The sequence below is a fragment of the Ostrinia nubilalis genome, chromosome 30 (genome assembly GCF_963855985.1).
Source record: "Ostrinia nubilalis chromosome 30, ilOstNubi1.1, whole genome shotgun sequence".
NCBI classification, from domain to species: domain Eukaryota; kingdom Metazoa; phylum Arthropoda; class Insecta; order Lepidoptera; family Crambidae; genus Ostrinia; species Ostrinia nubilalis.
Window position 1 is genome coordinate 716,528 of NC_087117.1, and position 25,333 is coordinate 741,860.

Consider the following 25,333-nt stretch of genomic DNA (forward strand, 5'->3'; position numbering starts at 1 on the left):
TTTTTCTCCAATTACTTATTGTAAAGAAAACGTAATAACTTTTAAACTAAGAGGTATATCCTGATAAAATAAAAACAGTAATAATGTTAAATAACAGACAATACTGAAAAAATACACAAAATACTCAGAAAATGCCAACAAATAATAAAAAATGAAAATTCGTGTTTTTTTGGTTATTGGTTTTTTTTTATGATACATTTCGGCAAAAAATGCCCCTATAACAGGTGGTTTTTACTGCTTTGTATTATTCTCTATCGTATTAGGTACCTTTGTAAAACCAAAAATCGCATGTCTCTATCCCTATCACAACATTTGCTATGATCGTTTGAACTAAGCCTCTCCGGGCGCGCCATTCAACGCTTCGTTAACAACGAAACTGAAAATGGCTCTAGATTTTTAATTTTGATACAGACAAGTTAGATTTTAAATAAAAACAAAAGATTTCGAAGTAAAATAAGCATTTTAGTTAAAATTAAAATTGTCCCCACCTGTAGCGGAGAATAATGTTGTGGTAGGCTTTTGTTCAAACTATCATAGCAAATGTTGTGATAGGGATAGAGACATGCGATTTTTGGTTTTACAAAGGTAATACGATAGAGAATAATACAAAGCAATAAAAACCACCTGTTATAGGGGCATTTTTTAGAAAAAAATATCAAATAACCAAAAAAACACGAATTTTAAAGCAGATTTTTTTTAAAAAGTGTCATTTTTTATTATTTGTTGGAATTTTCTGAGTATTTTATGCATTTTTAGGATCGTCTGTTATTTAGCATTATTACTGTTTTTATTTTATCAGGATATACCTCTTAGTTTAAGAGTTATTACGTTTTCTTTACAATAAGTAACGGAAGAAAAAAATATCTATAATAAAATTTTAAAAAATCTCAAAAAAATTTGACCTGTTTTTTTGTCAAAAAAATAGGTCTAGTTTCACCTAATTTCATATGGACACTTTATCGTGACACACTGTATAGAAAATAAAAGGACAACAATGGCGAACTCTCGACTAAACCATTTATCACTTCTGTCTATAGTCTGGTCTGCGAGCACGTAGAATTTTGTCCAATGACCCCAAGCTACCCATCCATAACGCTCGCGCGTAATTATGTTACTGTCGCACTCGCACACTCACTGCGGGCGCCCGTCGCACAGTCGCGACAGCAATATAATTACGCGCGAGCATTAAGGATGGGTAGCTTAGGGTCATTTGACAGAATTCTACGTGCTCACAGACCGGGCTTTATAAATTGTGATTTAACAAAAGACTTGCAATGCGATGACCAAATAAAAGAATTTGCAGCACAAAAATGTAGAAAGGTTAATTTAGAAATTATACTTAATTTCTTTTAATAAATGCATAATAAATAAATAAAATTATTTTGTTGTTTTTTATTTTCTTTTATACAATGTACCTACATCTCTGTTTCGGTTTCTCTCTCACCCAAAGGTTACCTGGAAGAGATTGCTACACAGCAATAAGGTCGCCTTTTGTACAACTAATACTTGCGTAGATTTAAGTAATATTTATGTTTTTTGTGTAATAAAAAATATATTTAAAAGAATAATATATCATTATAGAAACAGTTTTTTGGCATGGCTATTAGTTGAGTACTAAGATAGGCCCCCAAGTAGTTTCAGCCCAGGGCCCCACAAATTCACGATCCGGCCCTGCCGAGGGCAAAAGTAAGTAGCTACATAAATAAAGAGTCATTGTCTGTATTTCAATAACCAATTGTTGTCAAAATTGAATTTTGTGTAACCAAACACCGGGCGCCCTGTGGCGTTTGACAGGTGACGTTTCAATCAAAAATGGCGGCCGGCGATCTTTCAACAGGTAACTCGGTCAAGCCACCTGCCGAGGCGAAAGCTACTGTGTTTTGTTTGGAAAAGAATTGTTTATTGTTTGGCTTGTTGTTTATTTTTAAAGATGAGCTGCAAAGAGGTTTGAATGCATTGTTGTGTAAACTTAATTTTACACACTTTACTGAGAAAATAACTCTCTGTTCGTTCGTTTGTTTAAACATATAAATGTCGTTTTACGGAATCCATTTTGTTGGATTTTTGTATAGAAATGAACTGGGCCTTTAAAAATAGGTCTACATTGCTAAAAAAACTTTACTGTTCACATCATAGGAGTAATTTTTATGGGAAATCTATCGTTACTCAAGTTAGAGACATGAAAATTCGTAAGTTACCTATTTTTAATGACTAAAAGAACTCGAACTCTATCGAACTCCTCCAATGTTCTTCTGATTAATTTTGTTGCGGGTCCAATAACAGCTTAACTTTCCCTCGGGATAAACTTGACCTTCACTGGTTGGGTTATTGGCGGTCAAGCTGTAGATCCTGCCTACACAGGAGTTGCAGCGCGTGGGAACGAGAGGTGGGAATAGTCCCGTTAGTGAAAATGTAGTAAGATGGCATTAGATGACATTTGAATTTTGCTTCTCTTTCCACTATTTATCTAGGTGTTATTATTTTAAGTCACATTCAGGAGTCAAACTCTAGACATCCAATTCACCAATAAACCCTTTAAGGCATGAGTCAGTCCAATAAAAAACCTATTTAACCTATTCAGAATTCAATTCATCCAATAGAAAGGCTTCCAATTCCATTCCATTTCAATTCACTTGGAATTCCTCGCTCAAAGTAAGCTACTAAGGTATTTTAATAAGGTTTTTTCATTCGCCTAGTGGTTCCCAACAAAAGCGCGCGAAGTGTGACGTCTGACAGTTCAACAATGCATTTTGACAGCTCAATACTTTTTTTTGTTCCCGCCTTGGCACCCTGGCTGGCCATTCAGTTGTGTCAAATGATTTATGATTTCTGTTTGTTAATTAATGATTTGAGATGTTTAATTAAGGTGGGAATTTGGGATTTATTTAGGTTGATTCTGAAGTGTGGAGTGGTAGGGTAAAGTTATACTGAAAGAAAGAAAGAAAGAAACATTTATTACGATGAACATCACTTAATTAAGGACAGAGAAGGTATACGGAAGAAAGACAGAAATAGCACATAAATATTACAAGGAAATAAAAAGTAAACTGAGCAGTGCTATCTTTTCGTAACAGCGATGCCCATCGCAATGGGACTCTCCACTCAGCATATGCCGTGGCCTATACTGGTACTAGTAAAAGTTCTATAAAAGCCTAAATTGCAATAATAAATAACTTTATGACATTATTATAGTATTAGTACGGTACGGTTTTAGGTTACACAACCGTTATTCCCCTAATGTCCATTCAACATTTATCATTTCGTCCCATTTTTGGAACTCATTGATACAAAACAGACGTTAACCGTAAGTGGTCAGATAAGGAACCGAATCCGGGGCACTTACACTTACCAGCTAATGGGCGACTGGACTTGTTCTAAATATAGGGACTTTTACAAAGGAATATCCGGACTGGAGTCACTGTTTCATCATCATCATCATTTCAGCCACAGGACGTCCACTGCTGAACATAGGCCTCTCCCAAAAACTTTGTATCAGTGACTTGATGATAATGAAGTATTAACGTGTCAGTTTTCGTGTGTTTTCGTGTCAAATAAAGATTTTCTATTTCTAATTCATTGCTTTACTTGAGTGTTTGAATGAAAAATAAATGATATTAAGTTTTTGCAGTAAACAATAGAAAAATCACTCTTCTGTACCTAAGAGCCAATTGTAAGGATTAGTAACTACATTTGTCCATGAAATTGAAATCATTAAAAATAAATTAAAAACAAAAGAAACTCTACAATTGTTTGGGTTAACAAAATGTCAATAAAGACTGACATCATTAATATCTTAGTTGCGATCCTCATTATAAAAAGAACAAAGCAAAAGCACATATCCGACTCACAATCTTAAATTAATTAACATAATTGTTACTAACTAAACAATTTCATAGTCTCGTTGAAGTTTCTTAGGCTAAGTTTTTATTCAATAAATTTATCTTATCTTAATCCTTATTATAAAAAGAACGAAACAAAAGCACATATCCGACTCACAAGTTTGCCCGTCCCGGATCCGAATCAATGATCCACAAAACAATGCTCCATCCACTAATCCATTCAGTAAAAACTCATTTTTACATCCTTTATTCTTACAAAAGGCGGATATTCAACTGTACAAGAATTCAATTGGCCTGACCTGGGCATTGAACCGCATTTAATTCAGATTCCAATTGAGGCGACCTCACGACACGCCGTTGAGAGCAATTGATTGGTTTATGTTTATTAATCAAGACTCAAGGCATAGGTCAGTCACAGTGGAAAAGAATAGGGTTTTTGACACCATGAACTTTTTTAGAACTAAATTTTAAATAAACAACTTGAAAAAATCGAAACTGCCTAAGGCGGGACTCGAACCCACGACCTTCCGCTTGCCGGGCGATTGCTCTTCCAACTGAGCTACTTTAACTTTTAAAGGTTACCCTATAAAGTCTTCATTACAACGATAAGCACGCATATTATTATATTATCAGATATTTTACTTCAAGAATAAATTAACACCTTGACACTTCTTATTAGAACTGTCAAAACGAGACTCTCCCAACCGATTTTGAGCTACTCAGGAGAACCAGAGTGACTGACATAGCCCGCAGAATCGCTAAAATCAAGTGGCAGTGGGCGGGGCACATAGCTCGTAGAGCTGATGGCCGCTGGGGCAGGAAAGTTCTCGAGTGGCGACCACGAGCTGGAAGACGTGGCGTGTGCAGGTCTCCCACTAGATGGACCGACAATCTGGTGAAGGTCGCGGGAGGAGGATACGGGCGGCGCACGACCGGTCTTTGTGGAAAACCTTGGGGGAGGCCTTTGTCCAGCAGTGGACGTCTTTCGGCTGAAACGAACGAACGAAGCTAGCGTATAAATCAGTCAGTTCCTGAGGTATGGAAGCAGCACGGGAGGGTGTTTTTGTTGATGTCAAACGTCAGCGAGACTTCAGTGTGCCTACCATGAGTTTACGTTAGGTGTGCTCGCTAGCGACTGCATAAAAAAATGACATTAATTGTATGACATATTGTGCAGCGCCCCTAGTGGCTACTTTCAAGAAACAAAATCTTCATAGAGATTTTTGACGTACTCGCTAGCGAGCACACCTAACGTAAACTCATGGTAGGTACACAGCCCCCCTAGACAAAACGCACTTTTTGATCGAATCGAAAATCGAATCCGTCAAAACTCCATACAAAAAAGGGGCTTTTCGACCACTTTGCGACTGGTTTGCGATTAAAATTTGCACTTTGTCTAGACCCACGGGTTTATATGTTCTGTCCTGTCACGTTTTAATATGTCAATGCTAGGGATGTTATGGATAAGTGGTTTCGGTTATGGATACGGTTACTGATATAGGAATAATATTATACCGGTTTCGGTTACGGATATTTTTTTATTTCGGATATCCGAAAGTTTCGGTTACGGTTACAACTATGTGTGCTTTAGAATGCAATTTGCAATAGTTGTCCAACGCGGTTCATTCATGGGCGCACACTTTACATCGAATTAAATAATTTGATACTAGATGGCATTATACAGGTAAATCAGGCTGGTATGCCTTTACGTATAATGCTATACAAAAAACAATTTAAACTGCCTACATCCGAAACTTTTGAATCGGTTACGGTTATGGTTTCGGATATTTTTTTATTTCGGATATCCGAAAGTTTCGGTTATGGTTACGGATATCCATAACATCCCTGGTCAATGCCACCCCTCCCGTGCCGCTCCCATACCTTAGGCCAGCGGTTCTCGAATGGTGGTCCGCGGAACCCTGGGGTTCCGTGGAAAGGCCGCAAGGGTTCCGTAAAAATATTCCCACGTTTCGTGACCGACGTTGTTCGCTCACACCGACTTGTTTACGCACAAGGGAGGGCAGGGCGTGCGGGCGGAGTAGTACGGGGGTTCCGCTAGGAAAGGTATAATCAATTAGGGTTCCTTGGCAAAAAAAAATTGGGAACCCCTGCCTTAGGCACCGAGTGAGTTAAGAGCTAGACTCATAGCTTCCTTATCTACGCCGTAATATATTATAATCGGGCATAAGTCGCTTCACGAGATAAGTTGTGAGTGATTGTGACGGATCACCGTTGGGCAATTGTATGAGATGTATGTAATCTTTGTATGGACTGGGCTTAGAGAGCTGCTTGGACCGGACGTCCTGACATTAAAAATGACATTTTTTTTATCGTTACGAAAAATGACTACGCGAAATTATTTTAGCAATGAACATAAAGAACATACACAGTGCATTATAGAACTTCCCCCTTTTTTTAAGCCGGAAAAAAATGAGCCGATTCCAAAAAAGATGCATGTTTGTTACTCTTTAACGCATACTGTACCGATTTAGATGAAATCTATATTTAGAAAAGCGAAAGGTCACTGATTGACTGACTGACTCATTCACTCATCACGAAATCTCAGAAACTACAAGTGCTAGGAGTCATGGGGGTTCCTTTTAGAACGTAGGTGCTCACTAAGACGGGATTTTGCAAAATTCAATCCCTAAGGAGGTAAAACGGGATCCACGCGTACGAAGACGCGGGCGGTCAGCTAGTATGATTAAAGATAACATAAGATGTAAAAAAAAGAAGAACAGTTATCATCACAGTTTTTAGAAAATACTCGCACAATAGTGACTGAGTTTCTTTGGTCCATTTATTGTCCCGAAGCAGTAGTTGGGTTAAAATACTGGGACGTGTAAAAGTGCTTTTTAAAATCCTACTTACAAAAGTTTTTTTTTTTTTACAAAGAACTTTCTGTGCCAGAGAAATTCAGGCAAACCCGCGGGCAAAACCTGTCTCCTAAAATCGTATCAGATTACACTACGTAAGCGATTTCGTCACAAGTAGTATTGCTTAGCCATAAGTTCCAAGATTTACATATACAACAGTGATACAAAGTTTGTCTGTGCGTCCGCAGTAATGGCTGGGGCTCGAACCCGCTTAACGAGCGGCGCATGCCAACGCCCCATCTATACAGCAGGGGAGAAGAACATTTGGGTGAATAACAAAGAAAAATTTTATAAAGAACGTCGCGGGCTTTACGGGATACAAAGTGGGTCACTTTGTGCGTGTGGATCCCGTTTTACCCCCTTTGGGGTTGATTTTTCAAAAACGGATGCGCACTAAGCACTTACGTCGAAGGAATCCCCATGAAAAATTTGAGACTCCCTAGCAGTTGTAGTTTCTGTGATGAGTGAGTGAGTCAGTCAGTGACTTTTCGCTCTTAGTAATTTGTGCTATAATAAATTACAAATAGTCCCGTTAGCCCCTCATACTAAGCTAAATATGCTTGTGCTACAAGTGAGCTCACCACAATAGTCGAGCGGCGGCGGGATTCGAACCCGCGTTCCTCGGATTTCGAGTTCGCTAGTCCGTTCGGCTATCGTAGCTTCAAAGTTCTCAAGTGGCGACCACGTACCGGTGGTCACTATCTATGGTCACCCACATGGCGATGAAGCGATCGAATCGAAGAAATGAGGAGATCCGCAGGTAACAAATTGACCGACCATAGCCCACAGAATTGCTAAACTCACTGGCACTTAGCTCGTAGAGCTGATGGCCGTTAACATTATTTCTGATGAACATTAGACAGTTCGAAGTTCGCCGGGTCATCTACGTTTAAAATAAATAATAAAATCCCTTTAGGTTGACTACCCCTGCCTGCAACCCGATCCGCGTGATACCATCTCCTCTATTTTTGTTTCATCATCATCACTCACGTGGTGATTGTTGTGACGTCACTGCCATACCACTACCGTTTGATGTGGTGATAACATTATTGATTTATCATTTTATCGATTAGTTGATGATTTATGATGTAGTATGGGAAGGATCGTTGATCTAGGTTATGATGATTATGTAAATTAGGTTTAAAAGACTTATTATACAATGTAAATTAGAATTTAGCAATAGATGTAAAAAGTATTACTGCAATATTCGTTCGTTCGTTCGAAATACGGAAACTGGATTCTGCAAAAAAATGGAATGTCGCCGTGGGAACATGCCCTAACACAAGCCTATTTAATATTTAGGTTACCACGAGGGGTTAACAGGATTTTACAAAGCAGGTATTTGACTGCAATCACATCTGATGTTTAATTTGCATTCCAAATTACTAACATTCTTAAAAATAGACTCCACAGCACAAAATATTAGAAATTATATCGATAAACTTATCGACTACAGCACATCACTAGCCCGTGATTTATGTAAGCTGCGCTGTGAGTACAAAAGATTACCAATATCTATCAATAAGTTTCAAGTTCTGTCGATAAGTTTATCGAGCACAGCACATCACTAGCCGTGATTTATGTAAGCTGCGTACGCGCAGAGAATGCGCCGCGCATTCCAGATCTAATCCTTTCGTTTTTGTCGGACTTACCTTCCTAATATGGACGCTGGATTATTTTTTATATTTTTTTGGACTATTTAATGTCGAAAGAAAACTTTAGAAACAAACTATACTTTGAGTAATGCATTGTAGGTATAGTAGTTAATTTGTACTTGTGTTATACACAGGATATTTTTGTAAAAGTATATTTGGCATTCATTCAAGCGCAAAGTGCTGGACGGATTTCGATTAAATTTTTAAAAAGTGTAGTTCATAAATCGTGAGCATTTATAGGCTTACGCAACATCTCTTCGTCCAAACTCAATCTTCGAATTAAACGATAACGTGACAATTTTGATTCTCAAAATAAGTTTCGTGCAACCACATCTCATAGGTAGGTACTAAGTTCACTTTACGACACGTTCACAAGGGCGCTGTTGTAGTTTTCTTACTAAATCTTTTGATGGCGATTCGAGTACGCAAACGATTTGAACTCGAAAGTTTTTCGTGCTAGCCGTACGGAAACGTGGCCTCTCACTAATACAGAAGCTCAAAGTTGCACAGCGTGCTATGGAGATGGCTTTGCTTGGTGTTTCTTTATGTGTTCATCACCATAAAAATGATATCGGTACGTTTAACAAAAGAAAACGTGTTTTCTTTCTTTGTTGTAAAGAATAATGTAGTAGTCGGCCGTTTGGTGTAGTGGTTCAGAACGGACTACTATGCCGAGAGGTCCCGGGTTCGATTCCCGGCCGGGCAGAAATTGAAATGATGAATTTTAATTTCTGTGACGGGTCTGGGTGTAAATATGTATAATATGTAGTTATTTAATAAAAAAAAAAGTATATAAGTAGTATATCCGTTAAGCTAGCACCCATAACACAAGCATTGAGTTGCTTACTTTGGGGCTAGCTGGCGCTGTGTGAAATTGTCCAAAGATTTGTCCAAAGATTTAATGTATATTATTTTGTACATATTTAAATAATTTTCACTTCCTTTTCCCCATAAACCTTCCCAAACTATCTCAATGCGTCTCAACATCAACACGAGCTTTCCCTGCACGCTTCGTTTGGTTTAAATACAAGCTTTGTAAGCTCCGAGCTTTATGTGCAGTGGAACGCACAAAAGCGCCTTAATGTACCATGAAATTTCGTTTGCGTTCAATGCATAGTAGTTTTGGAGGATCTTGGTTTAGTTATAAAGTATCATGTACTTTTATTTGAAAAAAAAATGCTTTTAGTGGTTGAAAGTTACAAATGATACCAAAAAATAAAGGATAGTTTTTTTTCCCGCATTTCAATATTTGAAAAAAGTCTTTTTTAATACACCGAAATTCCAGTACCATAAGGTGCCATAGTCCACAAAGTGGACCGACGACTTCTAAAGGTAGTAGGAAGGCGCTGGATGCAGGCCGCTACCAACCGGGCGATGTGGAAATCATTGGGGGAGGCCTATGTTCAGCAGTGGACGTCCTGTGGCTGAAATGAAGATGATGATGACACCAAAAATCACGCGGGCGAAGCCGCGAGTAAAAACTAGTTTCACTAGAATTATTAGTGGTAGGCACTGTTTCTGGACCTAGTCCAGTGCTGAGAAAACTTCGACAGGTAGTCCAATATCTCCGTAACTTATTCTTACTTGCGTATACTTTTGAAGTGGTTCTTACCTGAAACAAAAAATAATAATCAATTAATATGATTGGTTTTACAACGCTTTGATCTAGGTACGACAATTTTATCAGTTGATATAACGTGAAATATTTTTTTACAGAATATTAACAATTTGGATTGCACAAATTACTACCTATAATCACGTTAATCCCTCGGTCTAATTTTAAGCTATTATGTTAGGACTGGATTTACAAAAGCAGTCTAGTGGACGACGGGGTTAGAACTACCGACCCTCTACCTAACAACGTTCCTATACTGACAAAATTGGGTTATTGTCGCCTTAAACTAACTAATGACTATTTATTTAGGTACTTGAAATTACAAGTGAGCTTACAGATCTAATAATTTGATCTCGACAAATATGAACTTTATTATCGACTATGGTACATCACTAACCCATTCACGAGTCAGCGACGCGTGCGCAGCTTTGTGTTTCAAGTTACAACCATTGTTTACTATAGAGATTCGTTCATCTTATTCAAATTAGAAAGAAAGAAAAAAATCAGATTGATACGGTCTGTTTGCTCAAAGATAAAAAAAACACTGGGAACGAATTAAATTTAATTACGATTGTTAGTTTTTACCAGGGATGTTATGGATATTCGTAACCGTAACTGAAACTTTCGGATATCCGAAATAAAAAAATATCCGAAACCGTAACCATAACCGATTCAAAAGCTACGGATAGTTTCGGATGTAGGCAGTTTTTTTTTGTACAGCATTATACATAATGTAAAGGCATAACAGCCTGATTTACCTTTATAATGCCATCTAGTCTCAATTTTTATTTTTTTATTGCTTTTTATTCGATGTAAAATGTGCGGCCATGAATGAACCGTGTTGGACAGCTATTGCAAATTGCATTCTAAATCTCAGATATCCATAATCGTAACCGAAACTTTCGGATATCCGAAATAAAAAATATCCGTAACCGAAACCGGTATAATATTATTCCTATATCCGTACCATAACCGAAACTACATATCCATAACATCCCTAGTTTTTACTATAAAAAAGACCCATTTTATAGCGTGTACAGTCAGCATCAAATAGTTCGTGACTCCCGAAGTATCCAAAAAGTTCACAACACGTCTAATTGTGTCTAAAGAATGTACCTATTTAGTTGGTCTCTAACATGTTTTGTTCCGGCAGTTGGAGGTAAGATAGCCAGTTCCTCCGTGGTTGAGGATTCCGGGTGAAGCTCGCTTCCACCTTCGGCCTGATCATCACTTACCATCAGGTGAGATACAGGCAAAGAGCTTTCTCTTTGTGGATAAAAAGCAGAGGCAAATGGAGGTTTTGGCCTGCACTCCCCACGCTGGCCAGACGGGTTGGGGAGGCCTGATGTTCGCATATTTTTCCCTTCGTTTGTTTCAGCCAAATGACGTCCACTGTTGGATAAAGGCCTCCCCCAAGGATTTTCATAACGACCGTCCATTTGTACCTTAGATGCCTTTTAAACCTAGACTCCTCCTATTTTCTTCTGATTAATTTCATTGCTGGTCCAATGACAGTTTAACTTTCCCCCGGGACAAACTTGACCTTCACTGGTTGGGTTATTGACGGTCAAGCTGTAGATCCTGGCTACACAGGAGTTGCAGCGGTGGGAACGAGAGGTGGGAACTCAATATCAGAATTGCAGTCAAATAACTGCTTTGTACTGCATAAATAAACGTGGCATTTACTAAAATATTGGATGCACAATGTTTTATTAATTTCTAGATATAAAAAAAAACCTTTTTTATACTTCTAAGCCCATGAATCTCAAAATACAAACTCTTAATTTAATTTTACCTCTCCCAAGTCCGAATTACACCATTGAAGTACCTACGTCTTATTGAATTATTAAAATGCCAATACAATGACCTCCCATGGGATACCATTATATTCCCCTCTCTTTTATTAGATTAAGGGTTCGATGAACTCCCATAGAATTGACCCTAGATGCCATGATAAAATTAGGTTACGTTTTTAAATATACAAAGTTTAAGAGAAGACAAAAGAATTAAATTCTTTACAGCTTAATGGTTCTATTCTAAAGCTTTAAGCCTATTACAAAATTGTACATACATTTTTAAAATAAAGAAGCTGAGCCCGCGACTTCGTACACGTGAAAATTGTTTGAATATGTCCCATTTTTGCAACATTTTTCTTTACTGCTCCGCTCCTGTTGGCTGTAGGTTGATTTTTATACTATAAAGTCTCAGAGATGCAACAGTTCAAGTCTCTAATAAGTACTAGAAGATTCTAAAGACTTTAATACCTATATTTCATCATCATCATCACTATTTCAGCCACAGGACGTCCACTGCTGAACATAGGCCTCCCCCAATGAGTTCCACATCGCCCGGTTGGTAGCGGCCTGCATTCAGCGCCTTTCTGCTACCTTTATGTGCTATATTTCATACTTAAAGTAAAAAAACAAGACCCTATCTCACTGGTTTTAATTATAGATTGTAAAAATACAAATTTGAAAGCAAAAAACTAAAATTTCAAACGGTTTTCGTTTCTAATTTCGATGGAAAAAAACACAAGTTTCGAATCCATCATCACGGTCGACCGAAAACCAAAAAAGATGTGATGTTGGAAATCGGCTATGCTATAAATAGAGTTCCGTAGGTGGATTAATGCTTTTTATTAACGCAATGTATAAGTGGTTGTTTTTGGAGGAACAGTTTTTTGCACGATCCCGTTTAGTTTAGTTTAAAAACAGGATACGATTTTGGCGGTCCTACTGCTTGACAGCGATCAATCAGAACAACAGGCAGATGTAGAGAGAGTGATAAGAAAAAAAAACACAAGAAAAATAATTACAAGTGCATGGACTTTTTTACTTCACCTATCTAGTCCTAGTTCGCACTTAAATTCAAATTCAAATTCAAATTGTTTATTTGCCTACTAAGTGTACATTAAAGGTTGCATTGCATTGCCATTGTACATTGTCATCAGTACCACATTGCCACAGTACATTGCCATCTTGTATGCAAACCTATTTCTATAAAAGATGATACAAATCGACTATTGAACTAACATGTGCATTGCAAACAGGTTGATATGCCTCAGTATCTATCTCTCTCCTTAATATTTCACTTTGAATTCAAATAATACCCGTAGATTTACCTTACCTAAACCCCCATGAAAAATGAATTTCCGACCGCGAACTATAGGCCTATCTCTGGGGTCACCCATTCGTCTACGGAACCCTAGATTAGCAAAAAATAGCGACACATCTATACATGTGACCGATCGTATCGGGTGACGGCGCCTCTACGGGGTGAAGTAAAGCTTAAAGCTCACTGAAAGCTACGCTAAGCTCTATTTTCAGTAAACGGGTTGCAGACCAAGAGCTAAGTTAGTTTCCCATAGATGCACAGCCCCATCTAGCCCCAGAGTAAGCAATAATATTCCTGTGTTTAAGGGTGCTAGCTTAACGAATAGCTTATAGTGTTTGTATAGTTTGCAGTTTGCGAACAACCATGGAAGCTCTTGATCTTTAATCCAAATAAAATAAAACCCATTAAAAGCTACGCTAAGCTATTTATTTTCTATAAGTTAACTGTTAAGTAGCGCTTTTATGCGTCCTAATTTTTTAGCTACTACTGCTTCGGGACAATAATATGGGCCAGTGCTGAGAAGAAGCAGCGCAAGAAACTCAGTGACTATTGTCAATTTATTTTTAATATTTTTTCTACCATATTACGACTAGTTTAGCTAGTTGGTAGACAGCTAGGCAGTTTCATTTCCAATTTGTGTTTTAAAGAATCGAGAGAAGAGCCTGAATGCGGGAAAAAAGTTTTTATTTTATTTGAAGACACGATTTTCCGTTGCTGACACATTTTTCGCAATCAAAGCCAGCGAGAAAAGCTAGTAATAAACAATTAAAAATATCTATGAATATTTTCGAATAAATTATTCTGCCAAAAAAACGCTTAGCTTAGCATAGCTTCCACTAGCATACCAGCCTAAACCTGTTCCACCATATTTTTTGCGCGCATTTTTATCTTTTTTCTAATCTAAGGCCGCATCTACACACAATGGGGCGGACGCAATTTGTGGTTCCACTATTGTCTACTCCGCCTTATCTGAGGATATGAAACTATGTTAGTTTAATTTTACTGCTGTTAAAAGGGTTTTTGATGATAAAATGTATTTAATATGGACGTAAAACGGAAATTATGATCACCACACAATGTGGAGTAAGTTTGACCAGTGTGCCTACCATGAGTTTACGTTAGGTGTGCTCGCTAGCGACTGCGTAAAAAAATGACATTTAAATGTATGACATCTTGTGCAGCGCCCCTAGTGGCTGCTTTCAAGAAATAAGATCTTCATAGAATTTTTTGACGTATTCGCTAGCGAGCTCACCTAACGTTAACTCATGGTAGGCACACTGTAGGTCTAAGAAAACGATGACGATAATATTATTTGATACGACAACAACGCAGAAAAATTGTATTGTTTTCAGACAAAAGCGAGCTGCGAATGCGTAAAATCAATTGACAGCTTTTTTTTCCTTTTTTTTATATAAATTTATCAAATCAGCCAGTATTAAGCATTTAGGTATTAAACACAATGTATATGAGGTTGGCTATCGTTCGTTCGTTCATATCAGCCAAATGACGTCCACTGCTGGACAAACGCCTCCCCCAAGAATTTCCATAACAACCGGTCCTGCGCCGCCCGCATCCAGGCTCTTCCCGTGACCTTCACCAGATCGTCTGTCTGTGGTCTGTGGTCGCCACTCGAGAACTTTTCTGCCGCAGCGGCCATCAGCTCTACGAGCTATGTGCCCCGCCCACTGCCACTTGATTTTAGCAGGATTGCTATATCGGTCTATGTCGGTCGCTTTGGTTTTCCTGCGGATCTCCTCATTCCTGATTCGATCACGCAGAGAAACTCCGAGCATAGCCCGCTCCATCATATGCATGGCAGCAGAAACACCTTTGAAGCTGACGAAAGAGCCTCAAGTGCCGGCGTTCCAATATAGATACAAACACATGTCAATGTATTACATTTGATACATGTTACGCTAAGAACTCACGGCGCGATTTTCACCCGCGACCGCGGCGGTTGTGGAATTGCGATTTTATTTCAAAACTCACGACGCGGTTGTTTGCGCGGTTATTATAAGAACTCACGTGCTAAGTCACTGGTATAAAATGGTCGCCCGCTGATCGGGCGGTTTTCGCCCGCGCGATTACAACCGAGCCCGCTGCGGGCGAAAACCGCGTCGTGAGTTGCGCATTAGTTTTTACATAAGTATCTGCATTCTACAGAAGCTGCGGGCCCGCAACCGCCGCGGGCGCGGGTGAAAATCGCGCCATGAGTTCTTAGCCTTAATGTATCAGAATTGATCCAACTAATGCATCTGGGATCAAATCAATTACATTGCACAAGATGGGATTAGACAATATTAGTAGACACGTGTTAGCGAAAGTGCTCCTGTCATTCGTTAATAGTGATGTACCTAGCTACATGTCAGTGTCAAAATGAATTGTTAATTTGTAACTAATTAATTTCAAACTGTCCATGCGTTTTTGAGTGTTGACTTGAAAGACAGACAGCAAAGTTCATGGGTTTCGTTTTGTCTTTTGAAGTACGAAACCCCAAATTACCATTTATATTACCGTTTCACTTTCTCTACACTAATCTCATCTGTACACTATTATTATACAGAAGAAATATTTAATTTTGATTGTTTGCATTGAATAGAAGCTCCAAAACTGCTGGACAGATTTGAAAAAATCTTTCACCGTTAGAATCCGGTGGTACGAAGTTCGCCAGGTCAGCTAGTATTTGCATAAATCAAATCAAATGATTTATTTGCATTACATTTTTGTGGTTTAAATTGTTGGATATTGTGTAAAACTATATTTTTTAAACCGTTTCCACCGTCCATCACTAGCCCAAACCGGTTCGAAAGACTTTACCCTCCGAATACTACCCCCGGCTATTTGCATTCGAGCTTTATTACAAGGGGTCTTTTGTACCCCGTAATCTGAGGGGGTTGGACATTGTAGTATTTGTAGTGTTAAACAGAGTTAAACTGTGTTTCGCAAGGTACAGGGAGCACAATACATGAATCTTTAGGCTGAGTTGCACCAGCTTACTTTAACCGTAACTTTAACAATAACCGGTGCTTTTTGTACGGAGTTTGATAGATTTTTGACGTTTGTTAAAGTCAAAGTAAGATGGTGTAACTCAGCTTTACAATTTTGTTGTATAAATGTTACCTACATATTATTTTAAACTACGAAATTGTACTCACAAATGTTGGTTTTCCTAAACAACTATAATTTAACCCTTGAAAAGATGACTTTTATAATATCTTTTTTGTCTAAGAAATATTAAACAGTTTCAATAATAATCACGCAGTTTTGTAAAGTGCACTTTTTTGGCCAATTTTTTATTTTTGTGCACTTTTTTGTAGTCGCTTATTTCAAGTCATATTAATAGTCATATTAATTAACCAGTGCACGCCTAACTGTGACGCAATTTTAATCCCAAACAGCTCACATGAGCACCGACTGCGCCGAGAAGCTCGCTGGTGGGGCACCTTCATGCCGGAACTGCCAGCGAGCTAAAGCGGAGCATGTCGCCCATAACGCTTTTAGCAGCGACTGCCCAGTGCGCAGGCGGTGGGATGCGCTGGCCAGGTCCACAGTGGCATACTGCTGAGATCGCCGGGAACTTCCATCCAGCTCTCGATCGTCGTGGCTACCGAAAGTATTCCTTTCAAACTGCGTTAGGTTTGGTAGGTAATAGGTCTTGGCATTAATAGGGCTCCAATTGCAAAAATTCGGCTTTTTAATTCAAAATTTTTAAATTCAAAATTATCTCAGTCTTACAATCACAATTGGAGACAATTTGTTGCACAAATTGCACAATTTGAAAATTAAAATAGAAATAAAATATAGTAAAATAGAAAGTAGAAACATAGTAAATAGCACATAAATACAGCACAGGGAAACAGCACAAGAGTTAAATGTTGACATTGTATTATTGAATACAATAACGCAACATTTAAAGTGTAATGAACCCGCAAACAACCACAATAGGAAAACAAATTAGCACATTCGGCAAATCATTGGAAAATAAATATTGATAAAACATTAAAATTGGTAAAACACGAAAATTATAAAAGTAAAAATTTAAATCAGCAATTTGGAGAAATTTGTTCAAACGAAAATAAATAAAACGAACCAAACATAGACATTTAACCCAAAACAACTTACTTTAACATCTTAACACCATAGAAAACAATTGAAATAAAAATAATAAAAAAGGCTCTGGTGACCATGCTAGAGGTAGAAAGAGGAAAAAAAAAAAAAAAAAAAAAATCCCAAACAGCTTGTCCAGTTCCTATTGAATAATTAATTAGTTCACCCCTCCAAAAATTCCAGCAAAGTGACATTTGCGTCGATTTATAATCTGTGAACCGCCACGTGTCACAAACGACGTAAGTGCGGGTCAGTAGCACCCCCACTGAGCGTGAAATTGTTTGACCGTGGCCGTGGGGGAATTGGAAAGGTTAATACGTATATTTTAAGTTGCGGCACGATTATTGCATGCATAAATCATTATCAGGAATTCGGCTACTGTGCTTCTTCTTCTTTTCGTGTCGACAACAAACCTACACAGTGTCAGCCCAAAACTCCGCCACAAGAGTGGCGTTGTCAGCAGCACTCATCAAATCCTCCTGAGTGCAGTTGCTTGGGCACTCAGGGCACGACATCAGATGCTTCATCGACTGGGGAACAAAACCGCATCTGCACTCCATGTTTAAGCCATCCAAGAATCCCCACCTGACCAGATTGTCCTTACTACGGCCAACCTGCGTCCGAAGTCTATTGACTACTGTGCTAAAGCCTGGTCCGTGAGCACGTAGAATTTTGTCCAATAACCCCAAGCTACCCATCCTTATCGCTCGCGCGTAATTATGTTGCTGTCGCGCTCGCACACTCACTGCGAGCGCCCGTCGCACAGTCGCGACAGCAATAGAATTACGCGCGAGCGATAAGGATGGGTAGCTTGGGGTCATTGGACAAAATTCTACGTGCTCACGGACCAGGCTTTAGAAGGAACGGATTCGATCCCTTTAATTAAATAATTAAAGTATAGATCGTTTCATCCACGTAGACGCGCCCCATCAATTTTTGGTCTCGGTCGCGCGGGGTGCGGGGAATTTGATCCGAGCAATCCGAGCGTCATTATTGTAGTGTGCATGTGCACCCATGGATAATTTAGCGTATACCGATGGCACTCAAACATTAGCGAAAGAATAGTGGGGCGCGTCTTCGTGGATGGAACGATCTATACAAATAATTGTAAAGAACTCTATTAGCTTTATTCCGCGGTTTCGTCTGCGTCAGAGAGCAACTATGTATTACATTTTAAAATTAAAAAATCATACTAACCAAATTGAGAACCTCCTTTTTAAAGTCAGATAAAAAGAATGTTCATCCCTTGAGAAAGTCGTAGGAACCTACACAGTTATGTCCTTAGCCTATACATACATACACATCTAAATATTTTTTTATATTTGTTTGTTTTTGAGTTCTAAATATTCGAAAAGGGTTTAAAGTGATGCTGCTAGGTCAAATATCGATATTAAAAACAAAATCAATACTGAAAAAAAAAAACACATACCTACTACAGACAGCGATTTAAAGCGAATCATTTCCATGTATCAGTCATGTTTATTTAATTACTAGCTTTCCGCCCGCGGCTTCGCCCGCGTGGAATTTTGTCTGTCACAGAAAAACTTTATCGCGCGCGTCCCTGTTTCAAAAACCGGGATAAAAACTATCCTATGTTCTTTCCCGGGACTCAAACTATCTCTATGCCAAATTTCATCAAAATCGGTTGCGAGGTTTAAGCGGGAAAGCGTAACAGACAGACAGACAGACAGACAGACAGACAGAGTTACTTTCGCATTTATAATATTAGTTGGGATTTATCGATACTCAAACAACACTAGTGCCATCCTAAAACGTAACTCAACGCCTGTCAAACGTTTTTCTATCTTTTTTTAAAAGGGAAAACCCGTCGCGGTGTTATTTAATCCCATTTTACATGTATTGTGTCCAATAAAGAAATCTATCAGTCATTCACGCATCAGTACGCATTATTTGGGGTTCCTTATCAAAGGAAAATGACCTTTCGATATGGACCCATGGTCTAAAGATGACTGAGGTGAGAAGGAAAGACCCGATAAATACTGGTTCGGATCCAGGAAGGGGCAAAGTTGACATGTATAAAGCAGGGATGTTATGGATACCCGTAACCGTAACCGAAACTTTCGGATATCCGAAATAAAAAAATATCTGAAACCGTAACCGTAACCGATTCAAAAGTTTCGGATAGTTTCGGATGTAGGCAGTTTAAATTGTTTTTTGTATAGCATTATTATGTAAAAGCATGACAGCCTGATTTACCTTTATAATGCCATCTAGTATAAATTTTTATTTTTTCATTACTTTTTATTCGATGTAAAGAGTATACGGCCGACTCGGTGTTTAATTTGGCCGGACATTTACCCTAAAAGACGAATTTGGTCGAACACGTCCGTAAGCCAAACATGTCCGGCTAAACCCGGACACTTGGCAACCCTACTACCGACTCTAGATTATAATTAGCGTTAAAAACAAATTCCTACATCAATGATAACTCTATTAGACCTTTAGTACAGTCAACAGTACATCAGACAATACATTGTTGTTGCATAATAGCCCCTCTTACAATCAACGTAAGTTGCTGTGTATACCTTAAAGATATTTTCAGTATACTTGTTTAGAACATCTGCTTTAACGAGTACTAGTTAACGAGTATTATGAAGCTTTGTTAACTTGTTAATTAAGTTAGCGACTGAGAACTATGGGAAATACATACTTGGAAGCCAGGTTACATCTGTCCAATAGAATGCCTTAAGCATAAAAAATAAATACGTAGGAAGTCCAACAAGGTGGCCCGACGACCTCATAAAGGTAGCAGGAAGGCGCTGGATGCAGGCCGCTACCAACCGGGCGATGTGGAAATGATTGGGGGAGGCCTATGTTCATTTTTAGCAGAGGACATCCTGTGGCTAAGATGATGATGATGATATTTAAATATCTAAACATCCTGTTGTTTTAACTGGAATTAGAAATCCATTTTCCATAGAAATATCTAAAAAAGATACAATTTTTGTTTATGTTACAGATCATTTCTAAACGGCTCTACGTGTGAATGATTTAGAGCTCTACAAACAAGGAATCTCAAAAACTATTCCGGTTCTTTAAATGGTGGCCAAAGTAAACAAAAGCAGCTTTCTGTCTGTCTATTTTATATATAGATGTGTATTTACACAATTTAATGGAAAGCAAGGAAAGAACAGTTGGTCATTTTAAGAAAGTATTATTTGTGTGTTGAAGAAATAGCTCAAATCAATTGTGTGATTTATACACAGTGAAATGTTGTTTTAGTGAAAAGGTAAGTAATGTTTAACTATTTAAACAGAAATACAGCTTTGTTAAATAAATTACAGGATGTTTTCATAGTGAAGACTCTGAGTATAATGATTAATAATATCCTTGGACATTTTACACTGCGCCTCTAGTCCCAAACTAAGCAAAGCTTGTACTATAGGTACTAGACGACGCATATAACATACTTAAATACTTTTTTTGTAAATACATACATAGTGTATATAGAAAACACCCAGACTTTAAGAAATTAAAATTCATCATTTCAATTTCTGCCCGGCCGGGAACCGAACCCGGGACCTCCCGGCATAGTAGTCCATTCCATTCTGAACCACTACACCAAACGGCGGTTTGTATACCAACATGCAATAAAGAATTTGAATTTGACTGATTAGCAAGCTGACGTGGCAATAACTAGTTCAGCAGTGGACGTCCTGTAGCTGAAATGATGATGATGATAAAGATCACTTTCAGAACCATAGGTAGATGCCTAATAAATACTTATTTTTCTTATATTTAGCACTAAATTATCTCATCCAACTAAATGGGTGTCGTGCGTGTATCTGTAGCCGCCATGTTTGTTTTTATGTTCGGATATGAAGTCGTAAAGAGAGGTCGTGATTAACTCCTGCCTTGTTAAGGGAAAGCTTTAATATTCGTTTAGTTCATACAAAATAATAATAATTCTTATAAGTTAATAATTCTTATTATAACGGGATTTGGCACAAAAATAGTTAAAACTTTTGGTTCTTTTAGGTTCGTTCGTTCGTTTCAGCCAAATGATGTCCACTGCTGGACAAAGGCCTCCTCCAAGGTTTTCCACAATGGACGGTCCTGCGGGCCATGCTTGGAGTTTCCCTGCGTGATCGAATCAGAAATGAGGAGATCCGCAGGAGAACCAAAATGACCGACATAGCTCGCAGAATTGCTAAAATCAAGTGGCAGTGGGCGGGGCACATAGCTCGCAGAGACGATGGCCGTTGGGGCAGAAAAGTTCTGGAGTGGCGACCACGAGCTGGAAGACGTTGCGTGGGCAGGCCTCCTACTAGGTGGACCGACGATCTGGTGAAGGTCTTGTAGGTACTTAGCAGTAATTTGAGTTCATAAGATGGCCGTCAGTCTTATACAGGGTGCCAATTTTTTTCGCAAATAGCAACGTTTGATTTCAAAAACGGTTCGAGTTAGGTAGGGTGATGGGAAACTGTGCATAATTTCATGAAATTTAGTCACTGTCGAGCGCTTTGTGAAAGAACATCGTCTTTTTTACGCATTTAATTTTTCCAAAACTTAACGATTTGGTTTCAGTACTACAGAAGAATTTTAGGTATATAAATATAAATAGTAATACAAATACTACAGGATGCAGGCAGCGCAGGACCGTTCATTGTGGAAAACCTTGGGGGAGGCCTTTGTCCAGCAGTGGACGTCATTTGGCTGAAACGACGACTACAGAAGAAGTGTCTTCAAAAAATTGTGTCTTGAAATTACTAGTGGTGTCAGCTACCAAATTCGTTAAAATTTTCAGAGCTTTATAAAAGCTTTTGAGAAGCTTCCCCTTAACGTGTTTGTGCGCTCGCCCACGTACACTTAAATTGTTTGTTGTTATTCGCATTGTGAGCTTTATAATGTTTGCGATGCAGTAAAAGAAATGCTATAAATATAGTTATAATAACTCTATTGACTTCTGTGCAAATAAATAAAATTACAGACTCTAATTCGATGGCTCCTACGTATACTGGCGTAAGTGAAAAAAGTAAATTTTACAGGAGAGCCATTTTAGTGGCCAGAACCATATTTTTGGGTCATATCTTCTGACCTACTAAAACGAATTTAATGAAATTTCACATTTAGCCTTAACATGTAATGCTTTTGCTACTGCTGTTATCAATTTTTATATTTTTCTTATATATTTTGAGATTTTACGCATTGCCCTTTTACGTCGTCACATTTCTATAATTTCATGTATATTGTTCAACGTAAAGAGACTTAAATGACAACATAAATATAATATTTTAAGCGATTACTCTCTTTATTTATGCATGTAATTATTTTAATTGTTATCATGTGCTATATCAATAATAAATCAGTTAGAAAAAGTTGTTTAATGTATCGTTATTACGTTTTAACGCAAATACGCCCATATACTGTGCTCGAGATTTAGTTAGGTCTTTTAACATAATGTGTCATATTTTTAAAAATTATAAATAACTTGAAAAAATCGAACTGCCTAAGGCGGGAATTGAACCCACGATGCCTTGGGCAGTTCGATTTTTCCAAGTTATTTATAATTTTCAAATTAGTTTTAGATGCGACTCTTAACGCTAAAAATTAAATAACTATATAATGTGTCATAATTTATAAATAAAACAATTTGCTAAATATTTTCATGGCTTTATTTAAGATTTGGATTATAAAAAATATATATTTATGTAAGCAACTACTCGTATAGATTGACGAATCGTATGATTGGGCTTTATACGTGGCGTAGTTTTGCACATACGCCTATTTGCCTAAAATTTTATTTTGTATCTAATGGAAAAAAATTTTTTTTTTCTTACTGACGTTATAGATTAGAGCAAAATGAAATCATTGCTTAAATAATTGGAAAAAGGCGTAAGCGGCAGTTTCGCCTTTATACGTAGGAGCCATCGCTATGTAACATTAAAGTTTTTCACTAAACGCTACCATAAAACTAAAACTACTAGAACTTTGATGGGATTTTCAAACGATTATTTTCACATGATAATTGCCAAAAAAGCATCACATTTTTTATTTAATTAAACACTGCAAATATTAAAAAAGCACTTTTACTCGTCCCAGTATTAACCCTACCACTGCTTCGGGGCAATAAATGGGCAGTGCTGAGAAGAAGCAGCGCAAGAAACTCAGTCACTAGGTGCTGTCAGACAAATCTTTATAATAAGGGAAAATTACACAAAGCATTTTTAGGTAGAGGCATATTAAAATGAAGTTTTGTGGACAACAAGCCTTACATAGCCAGCGTTCGTGCAATATCTTTCAACTTTTATTGCCAGCTGGTTTTATTTCTTCATTCAGTCGCACAATGAAAATAATAAGAGTGGTTCCACTCACCAATCTGTTACTCTACTTTTCAATTTTGTCGCTGGACTATAAATGAGGAGAATCGAATCTAATCAGAAATGTGGAGATCCGTAAACGAACTAAAGTCGCTGACATAGCCCGACGGATTAGCAAGCTGAAGTGGCAATGGGCAGGGCACATAGTACGCAGAACTGACGGCCGATGGGGCAGCAAGGTTCTAATTTCACATAAAGTTACATAATTATGTATTACTAGCTGTGCTGTGCCCGCGACTTCGTACGCGTGAAAACTAGGGCATGAATATCGGAATCTCGGAATCTCGTAATATCGGAATCTCGGACTGCGAGATCCGATATTTCAATTCCGATATTGAGCGACCCAATATCGTAATATCGGAATCAGATAAAAGTTTTAATTGAGATTTTAAACAAAGCGTTTAAACTCGCCACAACCTGCCACAAAGCCCAAAGTACATGATAGGCAAAGACCAATGATTTTCTCATGTCTCTCACCATCACTCTTGTTCCACTGCAAATATTTTAATATCTTTACTATTTATGGTTAATTTAACTTGTTCTAAACCAATTTAAGCATTTGCCATAGGTGCTTGGTCAACAAAGAACGACATCTCAACTCCCTTTCAAACATTAATTTTACTGGACTATGGACCGTCAGTTCTGCGTACTATGTGTCCTGCCATTGCCACTTCAGCTTGCTAATCTATCGGGCTATGTCAGCGACCTTAGTTAGTTTACGGAGCTCCTCATTTTTGATTAGATCTCGTAAAGAAACACCAAGCTTATCCCTCTCCATTGCACGTTGTGCCCTATATTCAAATGCCACGTTTTCAAGCAGTATATCATCACTGATCTGGTAACACACACTAATTGAAGACTTTCGTCTTCGTATTCGACGATTTACCTCTTTCTCGAAATTGCATCTAACTACCTAGCTGATCGTTTGTCCGAGATAGACATACTTTAACTTTACTTGTCAACAATCTCGAGAATCGAGCTCCTAACCGAAACTGGGTAAGGAGCAACATGGACATCCGACATAAGCTTTGTTTTTTCCATATTCATCCGAAGGCCTACCTGTTGGGAAACTCGATTAAGGTCTTCGAGCATTGTGATAAGATCTTCCAACGGTTCTGCCTTAGTACGCAAAACAGACGGACGATGAGGCAGCAAGATTCTGAAGTGGAGGCCACGTACCGGAAAGCGCAGCGTAGGACTTATAACCACAAAGTGGACCGACGACCTCATAAAGGTAGCAGGAAGGCGCTGGATGCAGGCCGCCACCAACCGGCCATTGTGAAAATCAGCATCGGAGCCTGTGTTCAGCAGTGGACGTCCTATGGCTGACATATGGCTGGCTAGTGGTTTTGTGAGTTGTACATCGATAATCAAAAAGGAACAAATTACAAGCATATTCAAGTTTTTTACCACTCTCTACAATTTTTGTAACACGTGATTTGAATGACTCTAAAATTCGTTCCGCCAACTTAAAACAGGGTAATATAATGAAGGAGTAAAAGTTTGTTTAATACCTGTGATTTTACAAAAACACTTTAATTATGTGCTAGTCCATATAGGCTCATTATCTGTAACCATTCATTATCAGGTGATCCGTCTGCTCGTTTGCCTCTTGTCACATAAAAAACCAAATGCAATAGATACCTACCTATAACGTAAAAATGGTTTTAAAATACTTCAATATTATGAAGTGCTGTTTTGTGCCAAATTAAAGATTTTGATTAAAATCATTATTTTATTGTAAACAATCCAGAATTCTTACGAATATAACCAAATATTAATTTTA

The 25,333-nt window shown here is 38.1% G+C and overlaps 2 protein-coding genes across 2 annotated transcripts in view; one reads left to right on the forward strand and one right to left on the reverse strand.

The window, feature by feature from the left end:
- The window catches only part of LOC135086029 (pyridoxal phosphate phosphatase PHOSPHO2-like), a 200,965-nt gene extending 179,739 nt beyond the window's left edge, over positions 1–21,226 (forward strand). The window contains exon 5 of the transcript XR_010260266.1: positions 21,206–21,226. The gene's annotated coding sequence lies outside the window, so the exon portion shown is untranslated. The remainder of the gene's footprint in view (positions 1–21,205) is intronic.
- The window catches only part of LOC135085882 (protein slit), a 153,200-nt gene that overhangs the window by 97,635 nt on the left and 30,232 nt on the right, over positions 1–25,333 (reverse strand). The window lies entirely within an intron of this gene.